Source organism: Amblyomma mixtum, chromosome 2 (genome assembly GCF_055824585.1).
Source record: "Amblyomma mixtum isolate Tamu chromosome 2, ASM5582458v1, whole genome shotgun sequence".
NCBI classification, from domain to species: Eukaryota; Metazoa; Arthropoda; class Arachnida; order Ixodida; family Ixodidae; genus Amblyomma; species Amblyomma mixtum.
Genome location: NC_143013.1, coordinates 187,372,503 through 187,391,782, shown reverse-complemented (window position 1 = coordinate 187,391,782; position 19,280 = coordinate 187,372,503). Strand labels below are relative to the sequence as shown.

Sequence of the window (19,280 nt, the reverse complement as noted above, 5' to 3'; positions counted from 1 at the left end):
CTACAGACAAAAGTCTACTGGTCCAGTAGACATATGTCTATAGACATTCCATAGGTGTGTGGCCTGGCAGTGCTATAGACCTTTGTCTATAGACAGTCTATAGACCTCTGTCTACTAAACTATTAGTAGACCATTATCTATAAACTGCCCATAGACAGTCTACAACCACTGAAAAAAGTCACCAGAGTTCACAAATGGCACAATCAATATACTTACAAATTTAGTTTTATTTCCAAGCTATCCAGGCCGGGAATATGCAATACATGGACCATAAGAATGCACAATAACATAAATGTTGAAAGTAACAGTCCCGCTAGTTTCCTCAGAAGCATTCTTGCGGCCTGTTGTCTGCAGTCAATCATCCGGGCATGTTCACCTGTACAGCACAAAGGAAAAAAATAACAGAGGAACTGAAAAAAAAATTCCCATACCATCTCTACACATGTGCTTTACAATGAAAGGCATATCCTGGCTATGCCATTCTAGAAAGGCAATCTTGATCTTTTGGTTTGGTTTTATGGGGTTCAAAGACCCAAGGCGACACAGGCTACAAGACGCTGAAGTGAAAGGCTGCGGAATAATTTCGGCCAACTCTGCAGAGTACACAAGCCTTTAGCATTTTGCCTCTATTAAAATGCGAGCGCATAGGCCGGAATCGAACCTGCATCTTTCAGGTCGCCAGACGAACATGATAGCCACTGAGCTATCACGCCGGCGCAATCATCTCAGTAAATACACGACAGATTATAAGTGTCTTCATAAAACATTGTAACAAAGACCCGTAATCCCTGGAGCACTCTACTCTGAATCCAGTACTGATACTGATTTCTGTATGGCAATCCTTTTACATTATTTGTAACAGAAGACATTGAACAATTGTGTCACATATCTGCATTGACTCGCAAGGAGGTGTTAAGAATGCCACCTCCATAAAATACAGATTCAGCGCACCTTACACAGGGATCCAAAAAAAAGAATATTGCAGCATTTATTCTTATAACCGCTATAGAAGAAGCGCTTCAAAATACCCTGCGTGAAGCCTGGTATACCCGGCCAAATTTTTAACTGGCTCTGGTGTTGCATCGCTAAATGCACCTTGTAAAAAAGGTGCCTTTTAGCTACACTGCTGGCATATTCATGCTGTAATTTGACGAGTGAAATGTCATTTCGTGGTTCCTTTTTGTTCATATATTGTTTGAGTGCAGCACTTGCGTGTTTAGATCAACGTTATCAGAAATATTCGTCTGCCACTACAACAGCTGAAACAAGCGGCAGACGCAGCAATGAATCTGGTCCATATGGCCTCATCCTCTGGGTAAACTACCACTCCTTTCATGCCGGACAAGTCGTTTACCTAGATTAAGTGCAAATGCGCCACCAGAACCATTGGTGCGTATTCCGCTTGTTTCGGCTGTTCGTAGCAGCAGACGATGAATATTTCTGATAACTTTGATCGAAATACGCAAGTACTCCACTCAAACGTTATATTAACAAAAAGAAACTATGAAATGCCATCTCACGTGTCAAATTACAACATGAATATGCCAGCAGTGTAGCCAAAGGGCACCTTTTTTACAAGGTTCATTTATCGATGCAACACCAGGGCCAGTTAAAGATTTGGCCGAGTGTACGTAAGTCGATACTCAAACGGGCACAAGCTATACAAAACCGGCAGGCAGAAGCGACCAGTTCACCACAGATTTGCGCCTATAACTTGAAGCACAAAGATGGAACAGCATACTCATACATCTGCGCGTGCTCTTAGAAACAAGCGGGTTGCAGCGCTTCCATGCCGCGCTCATTATTCAGAAAACCCATACTGCACACAGAGGCTGCAGCTGCGCCGTTTCAAAAGCAGTCGCGAGTTTAAGACAACAAATTACTGTCACGATAAAATACCGTCTGAAATTCAATTAGTCTTTCCTTCAAGTGCAGCCCCAACAGCGCCGTAAAGAGGTGTGTTTCTTGCATGGAGGTAGCCTAACCCAACGCTGCTAGAAAAATCAACGAAAGCATTGAACGCGCTCAAAGTACGAAGTATTTAAATGAAGCAATTAACGCTTTCAAGAGGTGCAGCTATAGTAACACGAGAGCTTAATTTAATTTTAGGCGCAAATAAGCGGCGAATTACATCGGCGCTTTCGTAAGTTAGCAGTCTGAAATCAGAAACACATACTTTGCCTCTCGCGCAAATGGTATTAGAGAAATCTGTGCACGCGTGAGCGGGATTCATGAACGAACCACTCGGAAAGAAATGTAAGCCACCTCTTGTCGAGCCGACCTTTACCCAGCTTTCAAAATGAAGTGCCCGCAGGCGAGCGGGGGCGGCCAACGGCTCTGATGACAGACATGGAGGAATCCGTACGTGTGCAACGACGGGGAGACGGGATGGAGCTCGTGGGTTCTTCGCGGTGTTTGAGCACGCCGGCCAATCGCGCGGGCAATGAATTTTATACCATCACACTAAAAGAATTCCTTCAGCGCTGCTTAACTACAACTTTGACAAACGTCTCGCGCTCCAGTCTGTAGCGTTACAAGACACCTTTGCTGAAACGTCGGCGCCCACGACGCGCACCGAGCGAGCGTCCATATACGTAGGAAGGAAATGCACACCTCAAAAAGAACAGCACTCCAAGGTCCAGACAAGCGATAACACAAAGATTAGAAAATAAATGTAATCCACCACAGAACGAGAGTGTATGTAAGTACGTTTTCGGAGGTGCAAAGTAAATTGAGCTCACACGGCGCTAACTACCGCACAGTTCCATTTCGGCCGTCATTCACAGGCTAAACGACATTTCTGGCCGCGCGTCTACCTTGAAACACGAAAACTCTAGTAGACAGCTCGCGAGGAGCGGCTTATCATCAAGGGCATCGCACAGACTGCCTTTCCGCGCGTTATTAAAGACAGCGGCACAGAGATAAGCAGCACTAGTCGAGAACCCGATGGCTTCCGCCTTAGAAACGAAGATAGGACGTTTGTCACTGCGCACATAATCTGTTCTGCACACACAGCTCTGCTTAGAGTGGTTTAGGAGACCAAATGAATAAAATATAAACGTATAGACTTACCGTAAGCGGACGATGCAGCTGGATTTTGAAGAAAACGTAATCCGCGAAAAAAACGCCGACTCCACCGATGCAGCCACGCACAGGGTTGTTTGCAGCCCGAATGATTTTCCGCCGTCTCGTGGTAAAATGGTAAAACGTGAAACAGAAACCCATTTCACGGTCGTATCTTTATCGCTCGCACTCTTTCCGTGTGGAGCTTGATCTGATATCCAAGACCACAGAAGGTAACTGGTTTATAAGCGTGAATTCTTCGCATACCCTCTAAAAACCTTATTGTTTTCGTGAAAAGAGAACCGAAATCTAACTGCTTGACTGTATACGCGCCGCATCTCCCACCGAATAGTATGTGGTACAATTCTCAAAGAATAATTATAATGTTGCATAGCATAACGTCTTTTTTGCGTGTGCTCGTGTTTAGAAAACTGATATGCTCGACATCAGCGTGTCATCGGCTCCGAAGCAACAGGTGCAAGGGTAGGAACGAAAAAATACTGGCTTTCTGATTGTTGCGTCGGTGAACTTATTCACGTGAATACAAACTGCAAAGGTATAAATGGGAGATGTTAATCGCACAGAGGACCAGGCTCTTTGAGACTATTCTGAGGTGTTTCTAAGCGATGGGCGCTTCCTTGAATTCTCACACCCGTCTTTCCCCCTTTATTTTCAGGACGTTTTAAAGAAAAATGTAGAAGCGTTGATGAAATGTGTCTGATTTCAGCGCGTTGGACAGTAACGATCGAAAGATGGAATGGAACTGTGTCGAGCGATTCCTTTAAGGGACAGCGTATTCATTCGATGTAGTACAGTTTGCGGCGCCTTTACTTCAAGAACGGCTGCCTTTCCGCGGCTTACTTGTTAGCATTAAATATTTAACTGTATTGACAATATACGTCACGATATAACGAAAAGGAGCTTGTCAAGGCTCCTGAAAATACACAGGTGGGTGTTGTAATGTCCTCACGCAATACTTTTTTAATTTCCGTAATAGCGAAAGAGGTGGAGGACTCCCGACATAGTTGCGGTCACCAGATGCAGGTCCCCGCAGCATGCAGTGCAAAAATAAATTGGCATTGTTCTATACTTAGTCGAAAGTCAGTGTATCGAACATTGTTAGATAAAATTAGGATTGTTATAGACTGGTCTATAGACAGCAGACTATCTCTAGTGTACAGTGCATAGACGAAAGGAAATTGAGGTATTTGTAGACTGTAGTCAATAGAGAGTCTATAGACCGACTATAGACGAAAGGAAATTGAAGCAGCTATAGACCGTAGTCTATAGAGAGTCTATAGACCGTCTACAGACGAAAGCAAATTGAGGCTATAGTCCTTAGTCAATAGACAGTCTATAGACCATCTATAGACGAAAGAAAATTGAGCCAGCTATAGACTTTAGTCTATAGAACGTCTATAGACAAAAAGAAATTGAGGCAACTACAGACCTTGGTCTATAGAGAGTCTATAGACCGTCTATAGACAAAAGGAGATTGTGACAGCTATAGACCTTAGTCTATATCGAGTCTATAGACCGTCTATAGACAAAAGGAAATTGAAGCAATTATAGACTTTAGTCTATAGAGAGTCTATAGACAAAAGGAAATTGAGGCAGCTATAGACCTTAGGCTATAGCGAGTCTATAGACTGTCTATAGACGAAAGGAAATTGAGGTAGTTATAGACCTAAGTCTATAGGGAGTCTATAGACCGTCTATAGACGAAAGGAAATTGAGACAGCTATAGACCTTAGTCTATAGGGAGTCTATAGACCGTCTATAGACGAAAGGAAATTGAGACAGCTATAGACCTTAGTCTATAGGGAGTCTATAGACCATCTATAGACGAAAGAAAATTGAGACAGCTATAGACCTTAGTCTATAGATAGTCTATAGACCGTCTATAGACAAAAGGAAATTGAGGTAGTTATAGACTTAAGTCTATAGAGAATCTATAGACCGTCTATAGACTAAAGGAAATTGAGACTGCTATAGACTTTAGTCTATAGAGAGTCTATAGATAGTCTATGGACAAAAGGAAATTGAGACAGCTATAGACTTTAGTCTATAGATTTTCTATAGACTGTCTATAGACAAAAGTAAAAGTCTATAGGATGTCTATAAAGTCTATAAAAGTCTATAGAAAGTCTATAGACCATTTTTATAAGGGCTGGCTACTTCCTGCAGGAAGCTGAACGGGATGCGATCGCGCCGAAGAGACGTGAGCCTCATCGTGGAGATTTTCGTTCAACTTATGGTGCGGAAAGCCGAGAGTCTTTTGAAGATGCAGTCCGGGGACGACTCCTGCAGTGATTCCGATGATGACGACATTGTTGTACTCGTGTGACAACGATACTGTGCGACCTCGCGAATATGCGCGGATGTAGCCTAGCAGCTATTGAGGGCGGATAAGAACACCGCTTCTTCTAGTAGAAGTACAGGTCCAGTTTGAATACACTGCGTGGAACAGAGTGATACAAGGGCGAAGTGACATGCAGCAGCGTCCATAGAAAGCTTTGTAACCACTCATGAAAACGAGTGCTTATACCGACACGCCATATTGTACAAAATTGAATAAACTAATAAATCATGAACGTAGGATTCATTTTTTTATTCCAAATTTTCCGCCCGAAGATATCGCACCATATACACAAATATCACGACACTGGAAATAGAGGAGAATAGAAACAATTCAGGCAATTAGCATCCAACGCGGGGCAGATTGGGTGTCAAATGTTTCGGTCATTTGGAGACAGCTTTAATTAAACCAGAAATCTAGCTGAACGATTAGCGGAAATAGAACTAATTAATCAAAGGAACTTCACTGAAGGAGTCTAAACTTAAACGCCCCAAGACGAAGGAAACGAATAGGATCATCAAATAAAAACTAGGGAAAGGCACAAATATGCTCAAGATCATTTAAACAAATGCGAAACCAAAAGGTAAAAACAAATTGCAGATTGTACTCTACTGAAATTTAAAATTAAAGAAACGCCGTCAAAGAGTTTTTGAAAACCATTAAGCCAAGGAAGGCAACCGTGGCGTGTTATGAACTGCATACAACGTAGGTCAACTATATGGATTACTACTTGCGGGCATCTAAGTAACGAGGTAACTTCGTGGACAATTTTGTATCCCGCAGCCAGAGGTTTGGATTTTATATTTCCCGCAGTCTGTTAATGCAGTGCAGTTTAAGAAAAGTATTTCATCATAATTATACATACTCTCAGTTTTTTTTGAAACCTTCAATTCTAATTGCTGGTGTCATTAATTTTTCTGAGTGCAGCGTGGCGTGTACGAGGCTTTTACGTGCCAACGCAAAGCTCCTTAGCAGTCACTGTCACGAATTCACGTCATCGAGATTTCCAGAAGCCGCCCCACACAACCGGCTATTCGTTAACCAAAGGTGGCAGAAAAATCGCAGGACACGCATGCATGCAGATATCCGTGACTCACTGCTAGCCAGCCTTCCTGGATAAGGAAAACGTTATCAGGAGGGTGCAGGAATTGTAATCCTTATCTGACATGACATTTTGGACATCCCATTTCCGGAAATCTTGCCGCGGTTATCTTATTAGACAAAACCGGACACACCCCTTTCCCTCATTCGCACTGAAAAACCGGGCGCGTTCCCTAAAGCTCATTCGCTCTGGTGAAGGCCGTGGTGCTTGCTTTGCGTTTGTGCTGCTCCAGTGAACCACCATTTCCTAGCCATGGACGCCGACGCCCGCCAAGTCCTGGCTGCTTCCTGCAGGAAGCTGAACGGGATGCGATCGCGCCGAAGAGACGTGAGGCTCATCGTGGAGATTTTCGTTCAAGTTATGGTGCGGAAAGCCGAGAGTCTTTTGAAGATGCAGTCCGGGGACGACTCCTGCAGTGATTCCGATGATGACGACATTGTTGTACTCGCGTGACAACGATACTGTGCGACCTCGCGAATATGCGCGGATGTAGCCTAGCAGCTATTGAGGGGGGATAAGAACACCGCTTCTTCTAGTAGAAGTACAGGTCCAGTTTGAATACACTGCGTGGAACAGAGTGATACAAGGGCGAAGTGACATGCAGCAGCGTCCATAGAAAGCTTTGTAACCACTCATGAAAACGAGTGCTTATACCGACACGCCGTATTGTACAAAATTGAATAAACTAATAAATCATGAACGTAGGATTCATTTTTTTATTCCAAATTTCCCGCCCGAAGATATCGCACCATATACACAAATATCACGACACTGGAAATACAGGAGAATAGAAACAATTCAGGCAATTAGCATCCAACGCGGGGCAGATTGGGTGCCAAATGTTTCGGTCATTTGGAGACAGCTTTAATTAAACCAGAAATCTAGCTGAACGATTAGCGGAAATAGAATTAATTAATCAAAGGAACTTCACTGAAGCAGTCTCAACTTAAACGCCCCAAGACGAAGAAAACGAATAGGATCATCAAATAAAAACTAGCGAAAGGCACAAATATGTTCAAGATCATTTAAACAAATGCGAAACCAAAAGGTAAAAAACAAATTGCAGATTGTACTCTACTGAAATTTAAAATTAAAGCAACGCCGTCAAAGAGTTTTTGAAAACCATTAAGCCAAGGAAGGCAACCGTGGCGTGTTATGAACTGCATACAACGTAGGTCAACTATATGGATTACTACTTGCGGGCATCTAAGTAGCGAGGTAACTTCGTGGACAATTTTGTATCCCGTAGCCAGAGGTTTGGATTTTATATTTCCCGCAGTCTGTTAATGCAGTGCAGTTTAAGAAAAGTATTTCATCATAATTATACATACTCTCAGTTTTTTTTGAAACCTTCAATTCTAATTGCTGGTGTCATTAATTTTTCTGAGTGCAGCGTGGCGTGTACGAGGCTTTTACGTGCCAACGCAAAGCTCCTTAGCAGTCCCTGTCACGAATTCACCTCATCGAAATTTCCAGAAGCCGCCCCACACAACTGGCTATTCGTTAACCAAAGGTGGCAGAAAAATCGCAGGACACGCACGCATGCAGATATCCGTGACTCACTGCTAGCCAGCCTTCCTGGATAAGGAAAACGTTATCAGGAGGGTGCAGGAATTGTAATCCTTATCTGACATGACATTTTGGACATCCCATTTCCGGAAATCTTGCCGCGGTTATCTTATTAGACAAAACCGGACACACCCCTTTCCCTCATTCACACTGAAAAACCGGGCGCGTTCCCTAAAGCTCATTCGCTCTGGTGAAGGCCGTGGTGCTTGCTTTGCGTTTGTGCTGCTCCAGTGAACCACCAGTTCCTAGCCATGGACGCCGACGCCCGCCAAGTCCTGGCTGCTTCCTGCAGGAAGCTGAACGGGATGCGATCGCGCCGAAGAGACGTGAGGCTCATCGTGGAGATTTTCGTTCAACTTATGGTGCGGAAAGCCGAGAGTCTTTTGAAGATGCAGTCCGGAGACGACTCCTGCAGTGATTCCGATGATGATGACATTGTTGTACTCGTGTGACAACGATACTGTGCGACCTCGCGAATATGCGCGGATGTAGCCTAGCAGCTATTGAGGGCGGATAAGAACACCGCTTCTTCTAGTAGAAGTACAGGTCCAGTTTGAATACACTGCGTGGAACAGAGTGATACAAGGGCGAAGTGACATGCAGCAGCGTCCATAGAAAGCTTTGTAACCACTCATGAAAACGAGTGCTTATACCGACACGCCATATTGTACAAAATTGAATAAACTAACAAATCATGAACGTAGGATTCATTTTTTTACTCCAAATCTTCCGCCCGAAGATATCGCACCATATACACAAATATCACGACACTAGAAATACAGGAGAATAGAAACAATTCAGGCAATTAGCATCCAACGCGGGGCAGATTGGGTGCCAAATGTTTCGGTCATTTGGAGACAGCTTTAATTAAACCAGAAATCTAGCTGAACGATTAGCGGAAATAGAATTAATTAATCAAAGGAACTTCACTGAAGCAGTCTAAACTTAAACGCCCCAAGACGAAGAAAACGAATAGGATCATCAAATAAAAACTAGGGAAAGGCACAAATATGTTCACGGTCATTTAAACAAATGCGAAACCAAAAGGTAAAAAACAAATTGCAGATTGTACTCTACTGAAATTTAAAATTAAAGCAACGCCGTCAAAGAGTTTTTGAAAACCATTAAGCCAAGGAAGGCAACCGTGGCGTGTTATGAACTGCATACAACGTAGGTCAACTATATGGATTACTACTTGCGGGCATCTAAGTAGCGAGGTAACTTCGTGGACAATTTTGTATCCCGTAGCCAGAGGTTTGGATTTTATATTTCCCGCAGTCTGTTAATGCAGTGCAGTTTAAGAAAAGTATTTCATCATAATTATACATACTCTCAGTTTTTTTTGAAACCTTCAATTCTAATTGCTGGTGTCATTAATTTTTCTGGGTGCAGCGTGGCGTGTACGAGGCTTTTACGTGCCAACGCAAAGCTCCTTAGCAGTCACTGTCACGAATTCACCTCATCGAAATTTCCAGAAGCCGCCCCACACAACCGGCTATTCGTTAACCAAAGGTGGCAGAAAAATCGCAGGACACGCACGCATGCAGATATCCGTGACTCACTGCTAGCCAGCCTTCCTGGATAAGGAAAACGTTATCAGGAGGGTGCAGGAATTGTAATCCTTACCTGACATGACATTTTGGACATCCCATTTCCGGAAATCTTGCCGCGGTTATCTTATTAGACAAAACCGGACACACCCCTTTCCCTCATTCGCACTGAAAAACCGGGCGCGTTCCCTAAAGCTCATTCGCTCTGGTGAAGGCCGTGGTGCTTGCTTTGCGTTTGTGCTGCTCCAGTGAACCACCAGTTCCTAGCCATGGACGCCGACGCCCGCCAAGTCCTGGCTGCTTCCTGCAGGAAGCTGAACGGGATGCGATCGCGCCGAAGAGACGTGAGGCTCATCGTGGAGATTTTCGTTCAACTTATGGTGCGGAAAGCCGAGAGTCTTTTGAAGATGCAGTCCGGAGACGACTCCTGCAGTGATTCCGATGATGATGACATTGTTGTACTCGTGTGACAACGATACTGTGCGACCTCGCGAATATGCGCGGATGTAGCCTAGCAGCTATTGAGGGCGGATAAGAACACCGCTTCTTCTAGTAGAAGTACAGGTCCAGTTTGAATACACTGCGTGGAACAGAGTGATACAAGGGCGAAGTGACATGCAGCAGCGTCCATAGAAAGCTTTGTAACCACTCATGAAAACGAGTGCTTATACCGACACGCCATATTGTACAAAATTGAATAAACTAACAAATCATGAACGTAGGATTCATTTTTTTACTCCAAATCTTCCGCCCGAAGATATCGCACCATATACACAAATATCACGACACTAGAAATACAGGAGAATAGAAACAATTCAGGCAATTAGCATCCAACGCGGGGCAGATTGGGTGCCAAATGTTTCGGTCATTTGGAGACAGCTTTAATTAAACCAGAAATCTAGCTGAACGATTAGCGGAAATAGAATTAATTAATCAAAGGAACTTCACTGAAGCAGTCTAAACTTAAACGCCCCAAGACGAAGAAAACGAATAGGATCATCAAATAAAAACTAGGGAAAGGCACAAATATGTTCACGGTCATTTAAACAAATGCGAAACCAAAAGGTAAAAAACAAATTGCAGATTGTACTCTACTGAAATTTAAAATTAAAGCAACGCCGTCAAAGAGTTTTTGAAAACCATTAAGCCAAGGAAGGCAACCGTGGCGTGTTATGAACTGCATACAACGTAGGTCAACTATATGGATTACTACTTGCGGGCATCTAAGTAGCGAGGTAACTTCGTGGACAATTTTGTATCCCGTAGCCAGAGGTTTGGATTTTATATTTCCCGCAGTCTGTTAATGCAGTGCAGTTTAAGAAAAGTATTTCATCATAATTATACATACTCTCAGTTTTTTTTGAAACCTTCAATTCTAATTGCTGGTGTCATTAATTTTTCTGGGTGCAGCGTGGCGTGTACGAGGCTTTTACGTGCCAACGCAAAGCTCCTTAGCAGTCACTGTCACGAATTCACCTCATCGAAATTTCCAGAAGCCGCCCCACACAACCGGCTATTCGTTAACCAAAGGTGGCAGAAAAATCGCAGGACACGCACGCATGCAGATATCCGTGACTCACTGCTAGCCAGCCTTCCTGGATAAGGAAAACGTTATCAGGAGGGTGCAGGAATTGTAATCCTTACCTGACATGACATTTTGGACATCCCATTTCCGGAAATCTTGCCGCGGTTATCTTATTAGACAAAACCGGACACACCCCTTTCCCTCATTCGCACTGAAAAACCGGGCGCGTTCCCTAAAGCTCATTCGCTCTGGTGAAGGCCGTGGTGCTTGCTTTGCGTTTGTGCTGCTCCAGTGAACCACCATTTCCTAGCCATGGACGCCGACGCCCGCCAAGTCCTGGCTGCTTCCTGCAGGAAGCTGAACGGGATGCGATCGCGCCGAAGAGACGTGAGGCTCATCGTGGAGATTTTCGTTCAACTTATGGTGCGGAAAGCCGAGAGTCTTTTGAAGATGCAGTACGGGGACGACTCCTGCAGTGATTCCGATGATGACGACATTGTTGTACTCGTGTGACAACGATACTGTGCGACCTCGCGAATATGCGCGGATGTAGCCTAGCAGCTATTGAGGGCGGATAAGAACACCGCTTCTTCTAGTAGAAGTACAGGTCCAGTTTTAATGCACTCCGTGGAACAGAGTGACACAAGGGCGAAATGACATGCAGCAGCGTCCATAAAAAGCTTTGTAACCACTCATGAAAACTAGTGCTTATACCGACACGCCATATTGTACAGCATTGAATAAACTAATAAATCATGAACGTAGGATTCATTTTTTTATTCCAAATTTTCCGCCCGAAGATATCGCACCATATACACAAATATCACGACACTGGAAATACAGGAGAATAGAAACAATTAGGCAATTAGCATACAACGCGGGGCAGATTGGGTGCCAAATGTTTCGGTCATTTGGAGACATCTTTAATTAAACCAGAAATCTAGCTGAACGATTAGCGGAAATAGAATTAATTAATCAAAGGAACTTCACTGAAGCAGTCTAAACTTAAACGCCCCAAGACGAAGAAAACGATTAGGATCATCATATAAAAACTAGGGAAAGGCACAAATATGTTCAAGATCATTTAAACAAATGCGAAACCAAAAGGTAAAAAACAAATTGCAGATTGTACTCTACTGAAATTTAAAATTAAAACAACGCCTTCAAGGAGTTTTTGAAAACCATTAAGCCAAGGAAGGCAACCGTGGCGTGTTATGAACTGCATACAACGTAGGTCAACTATATGGATTACTACTTGCGGGCATCTAAGTAGCGAGGTAACTTCGTGGACAATTTTGTATCCCGTAGCCAGAGGTTTGGATTTTATATTTCCCGCAATCTGTTAATGCAGTGCAGTTTAAGAAAAGTATTTCATCATAATTATACATACTCTGTTTTTTTTGAAACCTTCAATTCTAATTGCTGGTGTCATTAATTTTTCTGAGTGCAGCGTGGCGTGTACGAGGCTTTTACGTGCCAACGCAAAGCTCCTTAGCAGTCACTGTCACGAATTCACCTCATCGAAATTTCCAGAAGCCGCCCCACACAACCGGCTATTCGTTAACCAAAGGTGGCAGAAAAATCGCAGGACACGCACGCATGCAGATATCCGTGACTCACTGCTAGCCAGCCTTCCTGGATAAGGAAAACGTTATCAGGAGGGTGCAGGAATTGTAATCCTTATCTGACATGACATTTTGGACATCCCATTTCCGGAAATCTTGAAGCGGTTATCTTATTAGACAAAACCGGCACACCCCTTTCCCTCATTCGCACTGAAAAACCGGGCGCGTTCCCTAAAGCTCATTCGCTCTGGTGAAGGCCGTGGTGCTTGCTTTGCGTTTGTGCTGCTCCAGTGAACCACCATTTCCTAGCCATGGACGCCGACGCCCGCCAAGTCCTGGCTGCTTCCTGCAGGAAGCTGAACGGGATGCGATCGCGCCGAAGAGACGTGAGGCTCATCGTGGAGATTTTCGTTCAACTTATGGTGCGGAAAGCAGAGAGTCTTTTTAAGATGCAGTCCGGGGACGACTCCTGCAGTGATTCCGATGATGACGACATTGTTGTACTCGTGTGACAACGATACTGTGCGACCTCGCGAATATGCGCGGATGTAGCCTAGCAGCTATTGAGGGCGGATAAGAACACCGCTTCTTCTAGTAGAAGTACAGGTCCAGTTTGAATACACTGCGTGGAACAGAGTGATACAAGGGCGAAGTGACATGCAGCAGCGTCCATAGAAAGCTTTGTAACCACTCATGAAAACGAGTGCTTATACCGACACGCCATATTGTACAACATTGAATAAACTAATAAATCATGAACGTAGGATTCATTTTTTTGTTCCAAATTTTCCGCCCGAAGATATCGCACCATATACACAAATATCACGACACTGGAAATACAGGAGAATAGAAACAATTAGGCAATTAGCATACAACGCGGGGCAGATTGGGTGCCAAATGTTTCGGTCATTTGGAGACAGCTTTAATTAAACCAGAAATCTAGCTGAACGATTAGCGGAAATAGAATTAATTAATCAAAGGAACTTCACTGAAGCAGTCTAAACTTAAACGCCCCAAGACGAAGAAAACGAATAGGATCATCATATAAAAACTAGGGAAAGGCACAAATATGTTCAAGATCATTTAAACAAATGCGAAGCCAAAATTTAAAAAAAAAATTGCAGATTGTACTCTACTGAAATTTAAAATTAAAACAACGCCGTCAAGGAGTTTTTGAAAACCATTAAGCCAAGGAAGGCAACCGTTGCGTGTTATGAACTGCAAACAACGTAGGTCAACTATATGGATTACTACTTGCGGGCATCTAAGTAGCGAGGTAACTTCGTGGACAATTTTGTATCCCGTAGCCAGAGGTTTGGATTTTATATTTCCCGCAGTCTGTTAATGCAGTGCAGTTTAAGAAAAGTATTTCATCATAATTATACATACTCTCAGTTTTTTTTGAAACCTTCAATTCTAATTGCTGGTGTCATTAATTTTTCTGAGTGCAACGTGGCGTGTACGAGGCTTTTACGTGCCAACGCAAAGCTCCTTAGCGGTCACTGTCACGAATTCACCTCATCGAAATTTCCAGAAGCCGCCCCACACAACCGGCTATTCGTTAACCAAAGGTGGCAGAAAAATCGCAGGACACGCACGCATGCAGATATCCGTGACTCACTGCTAGCCAGCCTTCCTGGATAAGGAAAACGTTATCAGGAGGGTGCAGGAATTGTAATCCTTATCTGACATGACATTTTGGACATCCCATTTCCGGAAATCTTGCCGCGGTTATCTTATTAGACAAAACCAGACACACCCCTTTCCCTCATTCGCACTGAAAAACCGGGCGCGTTCCCTAAAGCTCATTCGCTCTGGTGAAGGCCGTGGTGCTTGCTTTGCGTTTGTGCTGCTCCAGTGAACCACCATTTCCTAGCCATGGACGCCGACGCCCGCCAAGTCCTGGCTGCTTCCTGCAGGAAGCTGAACGGGATGCGATCGCGCCGAAGAGACGTGAGGCTCATCGTGGAGATTTTCGTTCAACTTATGGTGCGGAAAGCCGAGAGTCTTTTGAAGATGCAGTACGGGGACGACTCCTGCAGTGATTCCGATGATGACGACATTGTTGTACTCGTGTGACAACGATACTGTGCGACCTCGCGAATATGCGCGGATGTAGCCTAGCAGCTATTGAGGGCGGATAAGAACACCGCTTCTTCTAGTAGAAGTACAGGTCCAGTTTGAATGCACTCCGTGGAACAGAGTGACACAAGGGCGAAATGACATGCAGCAGCGTCCATAAAAAGCTTTGTAACCACTCATGAAAACTAGTGCTTATACCGACACGCCATATTGTACAGCATTGAATAAACTAATAAATCATGAACGTAGGATTCATTTTTTTATTCCAAATTTTCCGCCCGAAGATATCGCACCATATACACAAATATCACGACACTGGAAATACAGGAGAATAGAAACAATTAGGCAATTAGCATACAACGCGGGGCAGATTGGGTGCCAAATGTTTCGGTCATTTGGAGACATCTTTAATTAAACCAGAAATCTAGCTGAACGATTAGCGGAAATAGAATTAATTAATCAAAGGAACTTCACTGAAGCAGTCTAAACTTAAACGCCCCAAGACGAAGAAAACGAATAGGATCATCATATAAAAACTAGGGAAAGGCACAAATATGTTCAAGATAATTTAAACAAATGCGAAGCCAAAAGTTAAAAAAAAAATTGCAGATTGTACTCTACTGAAATTTAAAATTAAAACAACGCCTTCAAGGAGTTTTTGAAAACCATTAAGCCAAGGAAGGCAACCGTGGCGTGTTATGAACTGCATACAACGTAGGTCAACTATATGGATTACTACTTGCGGGCATCTAAGTAGCGAGGTAACTTCGTGGACAATTTTGTATCCCGTAGCCAGAGGTTTGGATTTTATATTTCCCGCAATCTGTTAATGCAGTGCAGTTTAAGAAAAGTATTTCATCATAATTATACATACTCTGTTTTTTTTGAAACCTTCAATTCTAATTGCTGGTGTCATTAATTTTTCTGAGTGCAGCGTGGCGTGTACGAGGCTTTTACGTGCCAACGCAAAGCTCCTTAGCAGTCACTGTCACGAATTCACCTCATCGAAATTTCCAGAAGCCGCCCCACACAACCGGCTATTCGTTAACCAAAGGTGGCAGAAAAATCGCAGCACACGCACGCATGCAGATATCCGTGACTCACTGCTAGCCAGCCTTCCTGGATAAGGAAAACGTTATCAGGAGGGTGCAGGAATTGTAATCCTTATCTGACATGACATTTTGGACATCCCATTTCCGGAAATCTTGAAGCGGTTATCTTATTAGACAAAACCGGACACACCCCTTTCCCTCATTCGCACTGAAAAACCGGGCGCGTTCCCTAAAGCTCATTCGCTCTGGTGAAGGCCGTGGTGCTTGCTTTGCGTTTGTGCTGCTCCAGTGAACCACCATTTCCTAGCCATGGACGCCGACGCCCGCCAAGTCCTGGCTGCTTCCTGCAGGAAGCTGAACGGGATGCGATCGCGCCGAAGAGACGTGAGGCTCATCGTGGAGATTTTCGTTCAACTTATGGTGCGGAAAGCAGAGAGTCTTTTTAAGATGCAGTCCGGGGACGACTCCTGCAGTGATTCCGATGATGACGACATTGTTGTACTCGTGTGACAACGATACTGTGCGACCTCGCGAATATGCGCGGATGTAGCCTAGCAGCTATTGAGGGCGGATAAGAACACCGCTTCTTCTAGTAGAAGTACAGGTCCAGTTTGAATACACTGCGTGGAACAGAGTGATACAAGGGCGAAGTGACATGCAGCAGCGTCCATAGAAAGCTTTGTAACCACTCATGAAAACGAGTGCTTATACCGACACGCCATATTGTACAAAATTGAATAAACTAACAAATCATGAACGTAGGATTCATTTTTTTATTCCAAATTTTCCGCCCGAAGATATCGCACCATATACACAAATATCACGACACTGGAAATAAATAGAGGAGAATAGAAACAATTCAGGCAATTAGCATCCAACGCGGGGCAGATTGGGTGCCAAATGTTTCGGTCATTTGGAGACAGCTTTAATTAAACCAGAAATCTAGCTGAACGATTAGCGGAAATAGAATTAATTAATCAAAGGAACTTCACTGAAGCAGTCTAAACTTAAACGCCCCAAGACGAAGAAAACGAATAGGATCATCAAATAGAAACTAGCGAAAGGCACAAATATGTTCAAGATCATTTAAACAAATGCGAAACCAAAAGGTAAAAAACAAATTGCAGATTGTACTCTACTGAAATTTGAAATTAAAGCAACGCCGTCAAAGAGTTTTTGAAAACCATTAAGCCAAGGAAGGCAACCGTGGCGTGTTATGAACTGCATACAACGTAGGTCAACTATATGGATTACTACTTGCGGGCATCTAAGTAGCGAGGTAACTTCGTGGACAATTTTGTATCCCGTAGCCAGAGGTTTGGATTTTATATTTCCCGCAGTCTGTTAATGCAGTGCAGTTTAAGAAAAGTATTTCATCATAATTATACATACTCTGTTTTTTTGAAACCTTCAATTCTAATTGCTGGTGTCATTAATTTTTCTGAGTGCAGCGTCGCGTGTACGAGGCTTTTACGTGCCAACGCAAAGCTCCTTAGCAGTCACTGTCACGAATTCACCTCATCGAAATTTCCAGAAGCCGCCCCACACAACCGGCTATTCGTTAACCAAAGGTGGCAGAAAAATCGCAGGACACGCACGCATGCAGATATCCGTGACTGACTGCTAGCCAGCCTTCCTGGATAAGGAAAACGTTATCAGGAGGGTGCAGGAATTGTAATCCTTATCTGACATGACATTTTGGACATCCCATTTCCGGAAATCTTGCCGCGGTTATCTTATTAGACAAAACCGGACACACCGCTTTCCCTCATTCGCACTGAAAAACCGGGCGCGTTCCCTAAAGCTCATTCGCTCTGGTGAAGGCCGTGGTGCTTGCATTGCGTTTGTGCTGCTCCAGTGAACCACCATTTCCTAGCCATGGACGCCGACGCCCGCCAAGTCCTGGCTGCTTCCTGCAGGAAGCTGAACGGGATGCGATCGCGCCGAAGAGACGTGAGGCTCATCATGGAGATTTTCGTTCAACTTATGGTGCGGAGAGCCGAGAGTCTTTTGAAGATGCAGTCCGGGGACGACTGCTGCAGTCATTCCGATGATGACGACATTGTTGTACTCGTGTGACAACGATACTGTGCGACCTCGCGAATATGCGCGGATGTAGCCTAGCAGCTATTGAGGGCGGATAAGAACACCGCTTCTTCTAGTAGAAGTACAGGTCCAGTTTGAATGCACTCCGTGGAACAGAGTGACACAAGGGCGAAATGACATGCAGCAGCGTCCATAGAAAGCTTTGTAACCACTCATGAAAACGAGTGCTTATACCGACACGCCATATTGTACAACATTGAATAAACTAATAAATCATGAACGTAGGATTCATTTTTTTGTTCCAAATTTTCCGCCCGAAGATATCGCACCATATACACAAATATCACGACACTGGAAATACAGGAGAATAGAAACAATTAGGCAATTAGCATACAACGCGGGGCAGATTGGGTGCCAAATGTTTCGGTCATTTGGAGACAGCTTTAATTAAACCAGAAATCTAGCTGAACGATTAGCGGAAATAGAATTAATTAATCAAAGGAACTTCACTGAAGCAGTCTAAACTTAAACGCCCCAAGATGAAGAAAACGAATAGGATCATCATATAAAAACTAGGGAAAGGCACAAATATGTTCAAGATCATTTAAACAAATGCGAAGCCAAAATTTAAAAAAAAAATTGCAGATTGTACTCTACTGAAATTTAAAATTAAAACAACGCCGTCAAGGAGTTTTTGAAAACCATTAAGCCAAGGAAGGCAACCGTTGCGTGTTATGAACTGCAAACAACGTAGGTCAACTATATGGATTACTACTTGCGGGCATCTAAGTAGCGAGGTAACTTCGTGGACAATTTTGTATCCCGTAGCCAGAGGTTTGGATTTTATATTTCCCGCAGTCTGTTAATGCAGTGCAGTTTAAGAAAAGTATTTCATCATAATTATACATACTCTCAGTTTTTTTTGAAACCTTCAATTCTAATTGCTGGTGTCATTAATTTTTCTGAGTGCAACGTGGCGTGTACGAGGCTTTTACGTGCCAACGCAAAGCTCCTTAGCGGTCACTGTCACGAATTCACCTCATCGAAATTTCCAGAAGCCGCCCCACACAACCGGCTATTCGTTAACCAAAGGTGGCAGAAAAATCGCAGGACACGCACGCATGCAGATATCCGTGACTCACTGCTAGCCAGCCTTCCTGGATAAGGAAAACGTTATCAGGAGGGTGCAGGAATTGTAATCCTTATCTGACATGACATTTTGGACATCCCATTTCCGGAAATCTTGCCGCGGTTATCTTATTAGACAAAACCGGACACACCCCTTTCCCTCATTCGCACTGAAAAACCGGGCGCGTTCCCTAAAGCTCATTCGCTCTGGTGAAGGCCGTGGTGCTTGCTTTGCGTTT

General features: G+C 43.8%; 1 long non-coding RNA gene across 1 annotated transcript; it reads right to left on the bottom strand.

Moving 5' to 3' along the window:
* Window positions 1-209: 209 nt before the first annotated feature.
* Window positions 210-3,178, bottom strand: LOC149361839 (uncharacterized). Its single transcript, XR_016288445.1, has 2 exons — window positions 3,073-3,178; window positions 210-376 (listed from the first exon to the last, which is right to left on the bottom strand). It is a non-coding gene; the product is annotated as an uncharacterized LOC149361839 (long non-coding RNA).
* Window positions 3,179-19,280: the final 16,102 nt, after the last annotated feature.